Source organism: Prosopis cineraria, unplaced genomic scaffold (genome assembly GCF_029017545.1).
Source record: "Prosopis cineraria cultivar Desert tree isolate PC_DT_omini unplaced genomic scaffold, ASM2901754v1 PC13, whole genome shotgun sequence".
Classification (NCBI taxonomy): Eukaryota; Viridiplantae; Streptophyta; class Magnoliopsida; order Fabales; family Fabaceae; genus Prosopis; species Prosopis cineraria.
Window position 1 is genome coordinate 36,899,978 of NW_026555344.1, and position 20,680 is coordinate 36,920,657.

Here is a 20,680-nt window from a genome sequence, read left to right on the forward strand (position 1 = left end):
TACTTAAAGCTAACAAGAAAAGCTGAAAAACAAAAACACTAAAACCAAGAGTAAGCAGATAAAAAAATAAATAAACACTGTTATTCATGAGAGTTAACAAAAAACTATTAATGAATTTAAAAATAACCTAAGAGCTTGGTGATGCATTCATTTATGCAAAGCTAAGGGATAATAATGTGTTAAATGGTCAGCATTACTTTCTTGTAGTTGTGACTGTCATCAAAAAAATTTCTGTGCAGCACAAGTCCATGGCAAATTAGTAATGTGTTTCAAAATTAATTTAAACATAAAAACAGGGGAGGAAAATGACCAATGTAAGGGAGAAAGAGAGAGAGAATGGCAACCACGTTCAGCAAGTTTTAAGTTTAAATGAGGGATAGAAATGATCAACAAATAGGAAAAAAATGGAACCATACCAAATTATAATCAAAATCCTTCCTTAATCGAAATATTTTCTTGGTCAGAATTTCTTTTTGCTGTGTGAGCACATTTCTGTTCTGGAAGAGTGAGAAAAACAGAGGTTTCCGAGCGCGCTGGTGGAGATAAAAATAACGCATTATTTGGCTTTCTTTTGTCTTTTTTCCTCCCACTTAGACGATGCCGTTTTGAGAAGTGGAGGGAAATGCACCAAATGAAAAATGGAGACACCCTCAGCGCTAAGTGAAATGCCCTTGTAATTCAGCAAAATCTACAAACTAACGCCCTAGGCATCTAATTTAGCTTCACACCGTAAACTACAAAATCGCAACCCCAGGAGTTGACATCATGTTAACCATGGTTTCACTCTCGAAACTCTCCTTAAACGTAACCCCCAATTGAATAAACAATAACAGCAACAAGCACAAGTGCTTTAAACATCTAAAAAAAAGGAAATAGAGAGGTGTATATATGCAGGATTGGAGAACCATAAGGAAAGAGAGTAAAGTGCACTGATGGGCACAACAAACTGGAGGTAGAGTTCGTGGGACATGCAGACGGGCTCAATGAGATTCAAGACGCAAACAAGGGGCCAACTTTATATCTTGTGGTTGAAGATGTAATTGTTGTAGATGATGATAATGAAGCTGATAATGAAGCTAAGGGATATCCATATGACGACACAGAAATTTAATCATTTTAGCCAGGGCTGGCCAGAAATCATGTATGCAAGGAGGGGGAGAGAAGTCGAAGAGCATATAGGATGGGGAATCAATCAATCTCTCTCTCTCTCTCTCTCTCTCTCTCTCTCTCTCTTTCACAGCGTAAATTAAATTTTCAACCAAGTCCCTAGGGATCATAAAATAATTTTCACATTTCCTCTTACCTAGTTATCGTTTGTATATTTTAAAAAGATTTTATTATGATTCTTTCTTATTTAAATAGGTACACTATCTTGTTTATTTAATAGATATCTTAAATTTGAAACTATTATTATGGATGGAAATAAGCTATGTGAAGTTAGATATTGATCACGCAGCCTCTGAGTGAGTGCGGTGAGTAAGAAAGCTAGTGTGAGAGAGAGTCCTAGGGCTAGGTCAAGTGTGAGTGGTGGTGATCTATTAGGTGTATCAAGTAAGACAAAACCTGATCAACTGACAATAGAGGAGATGGATGCGTTGGGAAGGAGCGTCCATAGACCTAATGAAGATACAGTTATGGAAGAGAGTTCTTTGAAGAACAGCAATCAGAGTTCTATAGGTAGGAGGGGTTCTACAACTCCTCTATTTTCTTACAAGACTTCCTTGCTGGGTCACTAACCTTAGAAAGAGGAGCAGAGCTTTGAAGATCTGGTTAATGAATGGTTAGCAGAGGAAGAGAAGGAAGCACCCAAGCTTACACCTAAGTAGTAAAGCATCATCAATAATCTCCTTAAAGTGTCGGTAATAGATGAGAAATGGGTTGAACTTTGTAAACCATGAAAAGATGCCTTAGTTATCACGTTGTTAGGATGGCATTTGAACAAGTTTCAGTTGAAGGAAAGGCTAGATATTCTCTGGGGATTCAAGAATTATGAACTTATTGACTTAGCTAATAATTATTTTGCAATGCATTTTTTTGAACCTTATTAGTATAAGAAAGCTCAACAGGGGTCCATGGGTGATCCAAGGGCACTATCTTGCCATTCAAAAGTAGAGTCTGAATTTTAACCCTTTTAATAATACATTGAAAAAGCTAGCTATTTAGGTTAGAGTTCCCATTCTTCCCCTACACTGTTATAATGAAGAGATTTTGAGAGAGTTGAGAAGCTTGATTGGCAAGGTCTTAAAGATAGATTTGAATATGCTTTCCTAAGTGCCTAAAAGGAATCATACTATTGAAAGAGGAAACTTTACACATATTAGTGTTGAGATTGATCTATCTAAATGTCTTTCTTCTAATTTTGTGATTAAAAGACAAGTTTTTACTGTTGCCTATAAAGGTCTAAGTATCATTTGTTTTGGATGTGGCCGTTTTGATCATAGTAAAGAGCAGTGTCCCTTTTCAAATCCCCTATTAAATCTAGTGTCAACATCTCAAGCTAAGAAGGAAGGGAGTCAAGGTGATACTTCAATGCCTATGGGTCATACCCTTTAGGCAAAGCAAGCAGAGGTAAGAAATAATTTTGAGTAGATGATAAATATACTCTTGGAGGAGGATCTGGGTTTATAGATATTGTCTCTATGGACAAATAAATGAAGATTTCAGAAGAGAAAGGATAATTAAAGTTCCAACAATCAAATGCCAAAGTAGGTTTTAAGCCTTAAGGTATAGCTAAAACCCAGTTAGGTATCTATTCCTTAAGATTTTCTATGTTGGCAGAAGATATTATGGAAACAGAAGGGGCAGAAGGAGTGACTAGCAATGTCAATAGTCGTACGACTCAACAATAGAGAATAAAGGAGGTTGCAGAGGGAGTATCAAAAGGGAAATCTATGGCTATTAGTAGTATGTCACCTATGGAAAGGAGAAGGAAGAGTTCAAATTCCAAGCAAAGAGTCAGGTTTGAGAAGAAAAAGGTAGTGCATAAGGAGCTTCATCAAGCTACAGCAAAAGCCCCAAGAAAAAAGGAGCATTTTCAAACAAAAAGGAAAGTCCAAAAACTAATGTGTCAAAAAGAAGCCAGGCCTAAAGGCCTAAGATCCTGTCACTAGTATTAAAAAGAAAGTCTTTCTCTAGGTTACGCAATGTTATCTCAAGCTCTATAAATGTAAGAAGTCCCTTAAACTTGAGCCAGTTTGAGCAAATCTAAAGCTTAAGACCCAATAATGCTCTAAAGGAGTTTAATCAAGAACCTACAACAAGACAAGAAATGGGACAGAAGCATATTGATATCCTAAACCTAAGTGGCCCTTATCATCCACCCCAACCTCTTGATCGGCTTCTATCATGGATATGACAGAGGTTATTGTGGAATAAAACCATGACAAAGCTCTAAAGGAGTGGTTTAAGATGGAAACAATTAATAAAGAGGGAGGCCCTAGTGCTCACAGTTTGGGAGGTGGTTTGCAAAATTAATATTTACTGCAATGTCACTTTTCTTATCTTTGTTATATTTATGAATTTAATCTCTTAAAGTTGTAGAGGTGTTGCCTTTAAAACTTTTTATTTGAGAATTAGAGATTTGTTAAAAGGAAAGAAAATAGATATTCTTACTCTTATTAAAACCATGATTAGTGGACCTAGAGCTGATAAAGTTGTCCGAAAACTTGGATTTTCTAATTGGCTAAGGGTGAAGGCTACTGGCTATGCTGGGGGTATTTAGTTGCTTTGGAACGAATCAGATACTAATGTGGAATATATCTGGTCTATAACCCTTATTACATTTTAGAGTAAAGAAAGTAGGATCAGATAAAGCTTTTAGGCTAACAAATGTGTACAATGAACCTAATTATCTTCTGAGAAAACACCTTTAGAGGGATATTGGAATCATTAGTAGTACTATGGGTGAACCTTGGTTAGTAATGGGAGATTTTAATGCTTATTTGAATATGGAAGACAAGCAAGGAGTCCAAGTAAACACCACCTCTATGAGACAATTTCAAGAGTGCATTCAACAATCTCACCTCCTGAATCTTAAGATTGAAGGAGAGAGATTTATTTGGGAGAGAAATGAGGTCAAAGAATGCATTGATTGGGCATTTATAAATTTACAATGGCAACTTCAGTTTCCCTACTCTTGTGTCAAACACATGTGTAAGTTTGGATCTAATCGTCACCCTATTTTTATGAGCACCATTCCTAATCCTTTTGAGTAATAGAGTCCACAACTTTTCAGATGTAATGTACCCTGATATGTTAAAAGAGGATTTTAGTAATTTAATTAAAAATTATTAGGTTGGTGACTCAGAATGATAAGATTTCTACTTTCCAGCATTTTGCTATTAACTAGAATACTAATCACGTTAATAATATCCCTGTTAGAAAACGTTGTTTGATAAGAAGAATTGAAGGGTAGAAAGAGCAAGAAGTAATAGAGATAATCAGTACCTAAGTCAGGTTGAACAAGAGCTTTGGGATCAGTATAATAAAACCTTGCAGCAAGAGGAATTAACATGATACCAAAAGTCACACTATAATTGGTTAGCTTGAGGGGATTAGAACACTAAATTCTTCCATGCTAGCACAATTATAAGAAGACAGAGGAACAAGATTACTACTCTCAAAGATTCAGCAGAGAATTAGGTTTCAGATAGGGAGGAGCTTAAAAATCTAGCCTGTAATTACTATGAAGAGCTATTCAAAAGTGATCATAATAGATTTTTAAGAATTGAGTCTAACTTCCTAGCTCTGAAAGAATGGGAAATCTCTACTCTGTATAAAGATGTTAGTGTAAAGGAAATCAAGAAGGCTATGTTTGTATGGATGGATATAAAGCCCTGAGTCCTGATGGTATTCAAGCATTTTTCTATCAACAGTATTGGGATACTTTTTTAGGGAGTCTATTGTGAATTTGGTCAAGGATGTTTTTAATGATCCTGCAAAGGTAGGGGAGCTAAATAAAACTCACTTAATCCTTATAACTAAGGTTGAACACGTGGAGTTCATGAAAGATTTAAGACCAATCTCACTATGCAATGTGAGCTACAAAATTATCTCCAAGATAATCTCTAATAGGATGAAACCTCTAATGGCTAAGCTAGGTGGAGAGCATCAATGTAGCTTCATTCAAGAGAGATAAAGTAGTGACAATATAATTATGACATAAGAGGTCATACATTCTATGAGATAAAAGAAAGGTAAATAGGGTTTGGGGCATTAAAAGTAGACTTGGAAAAGGCTCATGATTGAGTGGAATGGAGCTTTCTCAAGCACACTTTAGAAAGCATAGGATTAAAGGAGAAATTGTGCAAGCTTATCATGGCATGTGTTCAAAGTGCCACCCTCCAAGTGTTATGGAATGGAGAACCTTGTAGAGAGATTAAACTTTCAAGAGGATTGCGATAAGGGGATTCGATGTCTCTGTATCTCTTCACCCTATGTATGGAGTGATTTAGTCATGTAATTGAAGATGAAATCACTAAGGGTAGTTGGAAGCCTTTCAAATTTATTAAGCACAGAATAGGGCTGTCTCATCTATTTTTTGTGAATGATTTAGTTCTTTTTAGTAAAGCCTCTAACTATCAAATGGATGTCATACTTAGGTGTATAAATAGATTTTGGTGATGCTCTGAGGCAGAAAATGAATGCCAATAAGACACGTATGTTTTGCTCTAAAAATGTTCATTTCTCAAGGTCTCTTGAGATGAGTGGAAGATTGGGTATATCCACTATGGGAGACCTTGAAAAATACTTAGGAATCCCTCTAATTCACAAGAGGGGTTACTTCTGCCACATTTGTTTTTCTAGTGGATAGGACTAAGTGTAGAATGAAGGGGTGGAAGGGTAAATTGCTAAATCTTACAAGAAGAACCACTCTAATTAAATCAATGATTTCAGCCATGCCTAATTATTTCATGTAGACTATGATCATTCCTAAGAAAATTCTCCATGAAATTGAAAAGCATAATAGAGAATTACTGTAGGATGACTTACCAAATTGTAAGAAAGTACATCTTATTTCATGAGATAAGGTAAAGGCAAGTAAGTGGAATGGAGGATTGGGAGTGAAAAACCTAAGAAAGTAGAATAAAGCTTATATCATGAAAACATAACATGATTTATCAATTCCAATATATAATATAATAAAGATGACCCACCAACTACCACAATACAATAATAAAGTAACAATATTTATATAACACGATTATCAATTTCAATGTATAATAATTAAGATCACTTACTAATTCCTCCTTCTTTCTCAAATTATAAAATATTTTTAGACAAAATCTCATATATCAATAAATTTTATTAAATACACTTAACAACTTTATCTTTTTAAAACAAAAATATAAACTTTCAAAAATACCCATCATTTAATATATTGAAAAGAGAAGGTACGTAGATTAATTATAGAGAGACAAAAGATAATATTAGAATTTATGTATTTAATAAAACATTAATTTATCCAAAATGTCTTATATTTTGGGACGGAGAAACTCCTTCAAAAGTGCCCTATAATTTGGGATGGAGGGAGTATAATATAATAATAAAGTAACAATATTAAAATCAATATCTAAATCTAATCTAATTGAAAACATACCTAGAAATAAAAAAAATAAATTGATTAAAATCAAATGATGAAATTGATGTATATGTAATATATTATATAATAATATATGTAAAAAGTGAGACATGTTAGACTTGCAAGCTAGATTTTGTAAAAATAAGCTCGATTTATTAAATTAAATAGGCCTAATCAATAACCTAAATTTAATTTGAAGCTATTTAGTAAATAGGTTAGGCTTACCTAAAGTAAGTCAAGCGATAGGCCCTAAATAGTGGCATGTCCTATTTTCACCCCTGCTTATCATTAATGATCTAAGTTCATTTACTCAATAAATATTTTAATTATAGTCATTTATTAATACTTAAAATTATCAAAATACATTTCTCTATTAAAATTTAAAACAATTCTAATGATTATAACACTCCTAATGTACACATTACCTTACAAACATTTGATATTTGATACATTTTCAGTATTATATAACAAAATTTCTAATAATCATTCCATCTAATTAAATGGTTCTTATTGTATTACATGATCCAAATCTACCGTTAATATGTTTGAGTGCTGAATGCATATGTGTTTAATTTAATTGTGTAAAAGCAATGTATGATTTATATTTCAGCATCCTCTTAGGTTTATGTTTTAAAAGGCCTAGGTGTGCAGTCTCCAGTATTGAGAACCCATAGTGTTTTCACTTAAACTACTCGTAAATAAAAAAATAAATCAAGATGAACGAAAGGAACAAGATTGTTTCAAAGTAAAGTTGAAAATTCAAACTTCTAAGATGAAAAAAAGCACGTTGAAAAAAAAAAAAACTTCAATCAAACTTGACTTGTATATAATTGCAGGAAACATGTTTTTATAGTTTTTCATAATTTTAAATTAGGTTTTTATAATTTATTTTATTTTCAAGCTCTTGTATTTTGATCCATTAAATTTTTTAATCCCTCAAAATAAAAATCTTTGAATTTTTATTTAAAAAAATAAAATTAATAAATTTTATATTTTTATTAAAAGATTATATAACTTTAGAATTAATTACATAATGTTTATAACTCAAAATTTATATAATGAGATGGTCTTTTAAATATTTTTTGTAATATATAATCTTAATAAAAATGTAAAAAATGTATTAAATTAAAATTTCTTTTTTTATCTTTGTCCAAAAGTATTAAATCAATTTTTTTATAAATTTCAAAAGAATTTTTATTATGGGAAAGTCAATAATAAATTTTTTATTTTAACTTCTAAGGATTAATATCTCTAACAGATTAAATTACAAGGGTTTAATAAAAATAAAATAAACTATAAGAATCTAATTTAGAACTGAAATGAAACTTGAAGCATCTGCGGATTAATTTTCTCATAATTGTATAAAAAACCCAAATGTATTATTATTCACAACAATATATGCGGCTGACTCGCTTAATTTAAACCTTGGCCCTGTCATATTCTAAAAGAGAGTAATAAAAGAGGATCACTCACATCTATAAAGGTTGGATTTAATAGAATAAGTTAACATCTCATAATAAAGTGATAAATTAAGATTTAAATTTTTATTAAAAAAGTATTCATATTTAATATTTAATTATATTTTCAATATGATTACCTTTAATTAAAAAAATACCAACGAGCAATTTTAAAAAATGCGATGGCTCATGAATTTTTATGGTTCATTTTAATTTATAACTTCGAGCTAATTAACTAGATCAGTATTCAATTAAATTTATGAAAGGGACGCATGCTGAATATTTTCTCAACCAACTGCTCATAAATTGTGTCATTATCCTAATTTCCTACACTATAGGGATCCCTATACTCATTGTTCCAAGGGTGTTTTTTTGAACGCCAAGGGTCATGTGCCTGTTCTGACACTATTTATGAGAGTGATGTCCAAATCCCTTAATTTAAAAGTAAACGATGAGTCATGGACACGTGTAATGTGCGATTTAAATTTTCCATCAAGCTTGTTTAAATGTTCAATGCCATTACAAACGAAATTGTTTTGAAAAAATATAATTAAATCTCTTCAAATTATATAAATAATAATTAAATTTTTTAAAATATCAGAATATTAATAATATTTTTAAAAATTTTTATATTATTAAAAAATAATATAAATGATTAAATTATTTTTAATTTAAATATTAATTATCATTTATAAATTTTTTTAAGATTTATAATTTTTTTTAAATAAAAAAAATTCAACAATAATTTATAAGTTTGTATTTAAAATTTTAATATTTTTTAAATATTATAAATATTATTTATCATTCATAAGTTTTATTTAAGATTCATAACTTTTTTTTAAATTACAAGAATGCAACAGTAATTTAAAAATTTACATTTAAAATTTTACACTAAGGGTAATTTGATTATTCATATTAATTTCTTAATAATAAAAATTTTTTTAATAACTTAATTAGTATTATAATATTGAAGGGAACAAATTATTATTTATATATTTGAAATAAATTTTATTATCGTTTTTCTAATTGTTTTTGTTAAATTTTAGTATCAAGAGCATACTCTCAAACTCAGTTCAATCCAGGATTAATGCTGGGATTTATTTTAATATTTTTTTAAAATCCTTCAGTTTTCTGACAAATTATTTACCCTAGTTTTACTTGTAAAAATGTATGTTAATTTTTTAAATACCCTCTTTTTAATTATTCATATTTTTTGGCCAAAATTTTATATACTGATTACACAGATATTAAGTTAGTTTGAAAAATTGATAAAAAAAGATAATTTGAGATAAAAATAAACATGAGAGATAAATAAAATTAAAATCGTATACTTATGATTGAAGCAAATGGGAAAACAATTAAAGACTTTCTAAAGACATTAATTTTAATTAAAGATTATAAAATTATAAAATTCAAATTAAGTACCTCCTTAATTAAGATAAAAAATGTAGTTTGTTTTAAATTTCCTTGAGAAAAAAAATGAAAATACCCGCATGCATAGCCCTAGCCATTCTTGCTCTATTTCACAACATCTCCTTCTTTCTTCTTTCTTGTTCTCCTTCTTTCTCACTTTCTATCATTCCTTGATGTCTCCTTGTTAGCTTCAGTGTTGTGTCAATCTCTGATGACAATTTTGTTATATTGGTCCCCATATTTTTGGTGACAAGTATGAATATTGTTACATGTTACTGTAACTAATGTAAACATAAAACCTCACTTAAGAATAAATTTTTTTCTAGTATTTCAAACCTTGAAATATAAATATTGTCATAAGATAAAATTCACTTTTAAAATGTTCCAAGGCCGTGTATGAAAATACAAACATCACTTAAAAAGTCACTAATTTCAGTAAAGAATTTGAATACAAATATGACTTGTCAAATTTAATGCTTGTCAGTATATAGGTAAGACCACTTATGGATATACTAACATGGCATGAAAAAATTATTATTGTATATTGTAAAAATAAGAAATCCCACTTGTTTAAGTGATGTCCAAATTGAGATGCGCTAATGTACCTTGACATTTTACTAACCCGATTTGAAAAAATTAATAACGTATATTATGAAAAAATAAAACTTTATTTAAGAGTCGATTGTTTAATAAAAGGTGATTTATTTAAATTGGAATCCATTAACGTGACGTGGAATTTACTAACTTGACTTGAGAAAAAAAATTTTCCTGTAAAATAAGAGAGTCGGAGTCTCAAAGATACGTGAAATGATGTAACAGGTGAGAGGGGAGGAGGATTTTTTTTAATTATATATAACTATCTTCTTATTAAAAATAATTTTGTTTACTATATAATCAGACATTAAATATGAGATTTTTTCTAACAATAATGTGAATATTGATTTAAGGTGAGAGAGTAATCCCTTTTATAATGCCCGACCATATATTATCCGAGGGAGGAGGATTTTGACAAATGAGTACATATTATCCAACTGTATATGGAAAGATGTGGTATTTGCGCAAGAATGGTACAGTGAGCCAATCAAATCTTACCAAAATAATTGTGCTAATAAATAAATCAACCTGCGGCGCAATAAACGTAGAACCTTCAATAACCTCAACTTTCAAATGGGCTGGCCACCACCGACAGATTTGCTTCCATTGACAAGTTTTTGGACCACGTTTTCTGCAGTATTCCTTTTATCCCAAATTATGCTACACTTTTAAAAGAGATATACAAAAAATATAAGGTAATTTAATAAAATAAAATTTAATTAATAATAATTTTTTAAGATTATTCTTTTCATAAATATATATTTTAGAATGAGGAAAGTCACTGCAAAAACCATGTGAATTACAACAATTAAGCCAAGTCAAATTTTGAATTTGCATTCTAAAAGTGGCTCTTTTAAAATCTTAATATTTAGACTATTACTAAAAGCTTAATGTGTAGAGTTAGGAAAATGAGTCATCCTGTTTAAACCCATTTAGTAAGGAGCTAAGCTTAAATGTATGACTCTGGAATTGCAAAACAGGCTAGCTTTAATAGGTCTTATTTTAAATGAGCTAGCTCTATCGGGCTAAGGACTATCCGTTTAAGTCCTTGTCTTTATTTTTTAAAATTTTTTATATAAAAAATTTTAAACTAAACTTTTTAAGCTTATTTAAATTCATTTAAGCTTGTTTAAGCTCGTTTTAGCCTGTTGAAGTATTTTCAATTTGATAAAAACTATTAAAAAAGGTAAAAAGGCTTGAAGCTCATGGGTCCTTAGCTCGCTATGCTTAGACATATGAGGATCTCAAATGATAAGTGAGTTTAAAAAGGCTAATTTTTTTAGACTTGATTCCCATCAAGGGCTGGCCTTAGGCCCTTTAAGACTAGGCCAACTCATTTTTTTTAGCTCTATTGACATGCAAGCTTGTTCGCATAATTATTGGTTTTTCTAAAATCATGTTCAAACCCTTCCATACATTCTTTATCCTTAACACTCTTTCACAAATAGAGTATTAAATGAATATTATTTTTAAAAATTTATGCTATTGTCTTGAAAAGTAAGGATGTAAAGTGTATTCAATGAACTCTATTAATATATGTGATCTCATCTAAAAGCGTCTTATGAATTAAGATAAAGGGAATGCTTTATAAAATATTTTTTCTAATTCTATTTATAAGGGAGAGATAGAAAACTTTTTGTTCATATTTATAAGTCATATTACTAAAATTTTATCACATTTTTTGATCATATATTAAATGTTAGCAAGAGAAAGTATGTTATTTACTGTTATTTTCATCATATATATATATATATATATAATATGGATAACATTAAAAAAATTATTAAATCTTTAGATAAGATTAATAACTTTAAGGTTTTTCTTAATTCCAAAAAAATATATTAAAATTAATTTATAAACCAAAGTAGAAAAATAATTTATAAAATTTGAAGATTAATTATTACTTTTTTCCTAAAATGCTGTTAGTCAATGAATAAAAAGATTTGACCTATTTTGGAGGTCGGCGAAAAAAAAAAACAAGAATACAAAGATTTGACGTATATTAGATTAAATCAATAAAACAAAGAAAATGATGAGTATTAATTGATTGCAGGACTGAGAGATGGAAAAAATTTAAAGACACAAATTAGTTAAATATGTTCTATTGCAGGTATAAGTTAGGAAATTTCGTTTAATGAAAAAGAATGGAGGGAGTAATTTTTAGTAATAAATTTTAAATTTATTATTTTTTTAAATTTTACTAACATCTTAATATTAATTTCACAAAATATTAAGTATAAGTTGTCAAATTTTAATTTTTTTTCCAAGAAAGGGATATGGGAAATAAATGAATTTTGCACAATGAAAAGCACATGTTTTGTTAAGTCAGACTAAGAGGTCGTTTTTTGTATGGATTTCTTTCAAACAATGTTCTGATCGTAATTTAAAGATGGCACTCCCTCCGTCTTAAATTATAAGATACTTTTAAAAGAATTTTTTATCCTAAAATATAAGATATTTTAGGTAGATTAAGGTTTCATTAAATATATTAATTTCAATATTACTATTTCTCTCCCTATAATTAATTTCTGTTACTTCTCTTTTTAATATATTAAATAATAAGTATTTTTAAAAGTTTATATTTTTATTTTAAGAATATAAGGTTGTTAGGTACATTTAATGAGGTTTATTGGTATGTGAGATAAAAATAGGTTAAAGGTGTAATGATAAGTTTTGTTATGTGGTTAAACATGGTTTAAGAACTTGTTTTTATATACATGTACTTGATTTACAATTGATATATAATTGCATAGGGTAGATATTACCTTGGTTATTGAGTGGCTAGACTCACTCCTATTATTTAACATTTTACAGGCTTTAGTTCTAATGTAAATAGAGAGAAAGCTCAAGAGGTTAGGAATTAGTTCATTCTTACTGTATGCCTCTAGTTTATGTTATTTTGTGTGTAACATCCTCAAATTTACAAATTAATTTTTTACAAATTATTAATTCAATAAATTATTTTTTTTATTGAACCCTTATCATACCCTTATCATAGTAGAAAAATTTCTACCATGGTACATCCAAGACAATATATCATAGGTCTTAAAATATCTCAAAAAGTAATTAGAACCATGAAGGACAGACAGGATCCTCATGGCATGATATTTAAATCAGGTCATGAATCAAGAGGGACAAATATAATCCTCTTGGTCATATAAATGCATTTAATAAAAATGATTAGAGTTTACATGTTGTCAAAATAAGAAATGTCCTAGATTGGCACAAGATACATTGCATAATACAAAATGAGAGGCAACGTAAAAGATGGTGTCTCATACACCAAAGTTATGCCTCTGGTGCTTTCTCGACCGGACTCGCTCCTGTAAAATGTTAACCACAGGGAATGAGACTTAAAAGTCCTAGTAATCAAAAATTAATATGTAATGATGCATGCGGATGTAACTAATCATGCGATTGCTAAGTGGGCACATAAAATATTTAACTGAACAATATTTTCAAACAAATCGAACAAGTATTTAATTGCATAACTGCACCTTATATCCTCCTTTCGCCATGCTCGAACGCCAAATCACCCGACCAAAGGTGAGTTGGATCAAGCGACACGCCACTCATTGGGTCCAATGAGGGCTTACCACATGGTAATAATTAACCGAACAGAAATTTTCATTAACACCATATATTAAAATACCTTGACAAATCATGCATAATTCAAATATCCAAACAGAAATATATCCAAACAATAATATCTCATCATGACAAACAAAAATAAATTTTTAACCCACTTGGTAATAATTTCAAATAAGTATATATAGTATTTATTTTCAATAATTCATAATTTTTCCAAATAATAAAACAACACATAACCATTCATAAACACACCCATTACAACACATTAATAATGATTACCTTGTGTCTTGAATAACAAGTTTCCCTTCACAACTCCTTTTTTACCACTATCTTTGTCAATATAATCTACATAATTATTTCACAATACTATATATTAATTTTACATTAAAATTAATAAATAACTCTAAATTAAAGAGTTAGAAAGTTTTAGGCCTAAAATTCATATTAACACTAATTTAAAATTTATGCCTCATTTAACTTTCTAAATTTTTTTCTAAAATTCTTATACCCTGATAAACTATTTTTAAGCTTTAAATCACTTCTAGTATCACAATTTCATCCATCTATATTCTAAAAATTCGTTCAAAAATAAATTAAAAATTTTAAAATTATCTTAAGGTCTCAAATCACCTTTCTATAACCTCAAAAATACCTATTCATACTTAAATAAATATTTAATAATCAAAGTTTTATCCCTACATCTCAGATTCAACATAAATTCAACCATATAGATCTAGATTTTAACTCAAAAATTTTTAAACATGAGTTTCAACCTCAAAAAAATATTCTATAATATTTATTATATCTCTAAGAGTTTTAACCTATATTTTTAATCCATCATATCATCAGATTAACTATCCTATAGAAAAATCCTAATCAGAATATTTACTCTATCCTATAAAATAATCATATCATTAGAAAGCTAATATTATTTAGAAAATAACTATAAAATTAATTTTGTAATTAAATAAATTTTTAAATGCTAATCTAAATAGGAAAGTTAGAACATACCTGAAGAAAAAAAAATAATCCCCCCTTGCGAGAAAACGCCGAGCAACGTGAGAGAAAGAAAGAAAAATAATATAAAAATAAGATTGTGGGTTCTAAAATTATATTAAAAAAACTATAGGTCTAAATTTAATTATTCAAATTTTTGGGCCATTACTTGTAATTTTCACAAATTACATCTTGAGCCATTAGTTGCAATTTTCACAAATTGTATAAATTTTTTTTTTTCTTCTCCTTCCTCCACTGATGCGCCTCCTCCTTTTATACATGAGGAGGTGCCTCACCTTCCTACATCTACCCGATGTGGGACTAAACCCCCTCTCCCTTTTTTTTTACTTTCTTTTTTTAACTCACACCAAAAAAATTATTTATATATATTTTAAATCTTAATATTTATATTTTAACTAAACATTTCTTATGTAATTTTAAACCTAAGTTTTTAATTCATAATTAAATTTCTAACCATATTATTATTTACAAATAACCTCAAATAATATAAATTCTTATTATTATTATTATTTTTTAAATAAAAACTTAAATTTCACAACAATTTTTTTATTTAAAAAAATTAGGATGTTACATTGTGCAATAAAATATTATTACCAGTAGGGTAAATATTACCTTAGTTATTGAGTAACTAGACTCATCCCTTTTATTTAACATTTTATAGGCTCTAGCTTTGATGTAAAGAGAGAGAAGGCTCAAGAGATTAGGAATTAGTTCATTCTTATTGTATGCCTCTAAATTATGTTATTTTGTGCAATAAAATATTATTGCCAATTCTAAGTTGCATATTGTTGCACTTGCATTATTTTGTTATTGCGATTAACTAAATTGTATTTTGAGCCTTGAATAATTATGTATGATTATATATATTTGTTGATAGAGCCAAAATACTAGTACAAGTGTAAAAATAGTGTTTTGAACATATCATGATTGATTTATGAGTAAATGCAATGAAATTTTTTCCCCTTTTTGTTTTTAGTGAAAAAGGGGTTGATAAGTAATTTTGTATTATACAGATATTTAAGTGCATGTAATGTGTTATATTGATAGTCTTAGGCCTAATGAACATAGTCTGGATGTTAGGAATAGCTTTTGGCACTTATTATGGGTTTTAGACACCTTTTTCGTGTGAAAGTTGTAAAAAGTGGTAAAAAATATGTTTGGATACCTAATTTCTTGGTGTGACTTATTAAAAGTAGAACTCATGTTATTAGCTAGTTTAGGAAAAGAGTTTTCCATAAACACTTAAATTATGTCATTCAGATGTCGAACGGAGTGTGAGCCGTGGCGCATGGCATAGAGAGCAACACACCGCAGCGCATTGTGCACAAGCCACAGCACATTGCCCTATCTCACGGCAAACATATTGTTTTTCAATTGATTTTGATTTCTTTTACTCCTTCAAGATATCCCATGTTTTCATAACTTTTTTTATTCTGATATAAGAGATTATAATTTATTTAAACTTAATTTGATTAAGAAAACTTGAGATCCCTTGATTTTGAATGAAAATTTGATAATCATTTTTATAGATTAATTCTTTAATTATCATAAATTTGTTTGATTAATTTTGTTAGCAGTGAGAGATATTATAAAACCCAACAGTCCCAAAGATGCGCACACGCCTAAAACAAAACCACGCACAGACCCACTCAAAACTCCCCCTAATGGGGGCGAAAGCAAAGGAACGCTCACAAATTCGTCTACCACCACCTAAAGTGATAGAAGACAGAGGTCGAAAATCTCACTCACTCACCAAAGAAGAACTAATGAGAAGATCTAAGCAAAACCCTGCTCTCAACGAAGGAGAGAAAGCGCTCTCAACAGGGGAGAGAGATTTTTTTTTTCCCTTCTTTATGTTTTGCCTATAATTAATTGTCATCATTTCCTTTTATCAAGCAGGTTGGCCATCTCATTTTATTCAATGCATGGGGCATTATAGAAAAAATGTTGTAATTATTCCTAAAACTTTATAAAGTGCCTTATATAAAGGGACAATTAACCTTTCAAAATAATCTTATACTCTCTCCTGATATTATTTATAAGATAGAAATAAAAAATATTTTTTTGATTATATTTATTAGTCATGTTATTAATTGTTATCATATATTGTAAAAACAAAAAACCTCACTTGTTTAAGTGATGTTCAAACTGGGATGTACTAACGTACCTTGGGATTTTATTAACCTGATTTGAAAAAATTAATAATGTATATTGTGAAAAAATGAAACTTCATTTAAGAGTCGATTGTTTAACAAAAAATAATTTATCCAAATTGAAATCCACTAACGTGAGGTGGGATTCACTAACACTACTTGAGGATTCACTTACTCGATTTGAAAAAATTGCTAACGTATATTGTGAAAATATGAAACCTCATTTAAAAATTAATTGTTTAACAAAAAAGTAACTTGTCCAAATTAAGATTCACTAATGTGAGGTGGGATTCACTAACACTATTTGAGAATTTACTAACTTGACTTGAAAAAATTTTTAACATCTATTGTGAAAATAATATAATTAGGTTTTTTTCAGAAGCATTTAAAACAAACTGTATTTTTTATTCCAATAATTAAGATTTTAAAATTTTATGATTCTAAATTGAGATTAATGTCTTTGTGGAGTCTTTAATTGTTTTTTTTTTTTTGTTTTATATTCATGACGGAGAAAGCATTTGGGAAAAAAAAATTTATATAAAATAAGACAGTCAGAGCCTCAGAAACACGTGAAATGGTGTGATAGGTGAGAGAGGAAGAGGATTTTTTTTTAATTTCATATAACTATCTTCTTATTAAAAATAATTTTGTTTACTATATAATCAGACATTAAATATGAGATTTTTTCTAACAAGAATTTGAATATTGATTTAAGGTGAGAGATTAATCCCTTTTACAATGCCCAACCATATATTATCCGAAGGAGGAGGATTTTGACAAATAAGTACATATTATCCAACGGTAATAATATATATGGAAAGATATGGCATTTGCTCAAGAATGGTACAGTAAGCCAATCAAATCTTACCAAAATAATTGTGCTAATAAATAAATCAACCTGCGGGGCAATAAATGTAGAACTTTCAATAACCTCAACTTTCAAATGGACTGGCCACCACCGACAGATTTGCTTCCATTGACAAGTTTTTGGACTACGTTTTCTGCAGTATTCCTTTTATCTCAAATTATGCTACACTTTTAAAAGAAATATATAAAAAATATAAGGTAATTTAATAAAAATAAAATTTAATTAATAACAATTTTTTAATATTATTATTTTTACAAATATATATTTTAGAATGAGGAAGGTACTGCAAAAACCATTTGAATGACAACAATTAAGTCAAGTCAAATTTCAAATTTACACTCTAAAGATACTTGGTCTAAAATTTTAATATTTACACTATTATTAAAAGCTTAATGAGTAGAGTTAGGAAAATAAGTCACCCTATATAAACCCATTTAGTAAGGGGCTAAGCTTAAATGTATGACTTTGAAATTGCAAAATAGGCTAGTCTTAATAGGCTTTATTTTAAACGAGCTAGCTCTAACAGGTCGAATGTTACTTGTGTAAGTCCTTGTCTATTTTAAAAAAAAAAAATTTATATAAAAAATCCTAAACTAAACTTTTTAAACCTATTTAAACTCATTTAAGCTTGTTTAAGTCCGTTTAAGCTTGTGGAAGTATTTTTAATTTGATAAAAACTGTTAAAAAAAGGTAAAAAGGCTTGAAACCAACGAGACTCTAAGCCTATATGCTTTGGCATGTGAGGATCTCAAATGAAAAGTGAGTTTAAAAAAATTAATTTCTTTAGTCCTGATTTCCATCAAGGGTTGGCCTTAGGCCATTTAGGGTCAAGCCAACCCATTTTTTTAGCTCCATTGACATGCAAGCTTGTCCTCATAATTATTGGTTTTTCTAAAATCATGTTTAAACCCTTCCATACATTCTTTATCCTTACCATTCTTTCACAAATAGAGTATTAAATAAATATTATTTTTAAAAGTTTATGCTATTGTTTTGAAAAAGTAAGAATATAAAGTACATTTAATGAGTTCCATTAGTATATGTGATCTCATCTAAAAATGTTTTATAAATTAAGATAAAGGAAATACTTCATAAAATATTCTTTTTAGTCCTATTTATAAGGGAAAAACAGAAAATTTTTTAATTATATTTATAAGTTATATTATTAAAATTTTATCACATTTTTTGATCATATATTAAATGTTAGCAAGAGAAAGTATGTTATTTACTGTTATTTTTATCATATTTATGTATATTTAATAGGGGTAAAATTTAAAAATTATTAAATTTTTAAATAAAATTAATAACTTTAAGGTTTTTCTAATTCCAACAAAATATATTAAAATTGATTTATAAACCACAGTAGAAAAATAATTTATAAACTTTTAGAATTAATTATTTTTTTTCTTAAAATGCTGTCAGTCAATGAATAAAAAGATTTGACCTATTTTGGAGGTCAGCAAAAAAAAAAAAGAAAGAATAAAGAATACAAAGTCTTGACGTATATTAGATTAAATCAATAAAATAAAGAAAATGATGAGTATTAATTGATTGCAGGACTGAAAATGAAAAAAAAATTTAAAGACACAAATTAGTTAAATATGTTCTATTGCAGGTACCATTTTTGGAAATTTCGTTTAATGAAAAAGAATGGACGGAGTAATTTTAAGTAATAAATTTTAAATTTATTCTTTTTTTTAATTTTACTAACATCTTAATATTAATTTCACAAAATATAAAGTATAAATTGTCAAATTTTAATTTTTTTCCCCCCAAGAAAGGGATATATGAAATAAATGAATTTTGCACAATGAAAAGCACATGTTTTGTTAGATAGTGAGACTGAGAGGTCATTTTTTGTATGGATTTCTTTCTAACAATGTTCTAACTGTAATTTAAAAATGGCATTCCCTCCGTATCAAATTATAAAATGCTTTTAAAAAATTTTTTATCCCAAAATATAAGACACTTTGAGTATATTAATGTTTCATTAAATGTATTAATTTCAATATTACTCTTTCTCTCTCTATAATTAATTTCTGTCATTCTCTTTTTAATATATTAAATGATGGATATTTTTAAAAGTTTATATTTTTGTTTTGAAAATATAAGATTGTTAAATATATTTAATAAGATTATTGCTATGTAAGATGGAAATGGGTTAAAGGTGTAATGATAAGTTTTGTTATATGGTTAAACATGGTTTAAAAACTTGTTTTTATATGCATGTACTTGATTTATAATTGATATATAGTTGCATAAGGTAAGTATTATTTTAGTTATTGAGTGGCTAGAATCATCTTTTTTATTTAACATTTTATAAGCTCTAGCTTTGGTGCAAAATGGAAAAAGGCTCAAGAGGCTAAGAATTAATTCATTCTTACTGTATGCCTCTAGTTTATGTTATTTTGTACAACAGAATATTATTACCAATTCTGGGTTATATATTATTGCACTTGTACTATTTTATTGTTGTGATTAACTAAATTGTATTTTGAATCTTGAGTAATTGTGTATGATAAGATATAATTGTTCATAGGACTAAAATACTAGTGCGAGTATAGAAATGATGTTTTGAACATGTCATGATTGATTTATGAGTAAATGTAATGAAATTTCCTCCTCTTTTTGTTTTTGGTGAAAAAGGAGTTGAGGAGTAATTTTGTGTTATACAAATATTTAAGTGCATGTAACGTGCTTTATTGATAGTTTTAGGTCCAATGAATATCGTTTAGATGTTATGAATAGCTCTTGGCACTTATTATGGGTTTTAGACACATTTTTTGTGTGAAAGTTGTAAAAAGTGATAAAAAATATGTTTGGATGTCTAATTTCTTGGTGTAACTTATTTTAAAAGTGAAACTCATGTTATTAACTAGTTTAAGAAAAGAACTTTTTATAGACATTTAAATCATGTTATTCGGACGTCGGATGGAGAATCATGATGCATCAAAAGTTTCTCGATTGCATATGATACATGACCCGTAGCGCATAACATAGAGAGCAA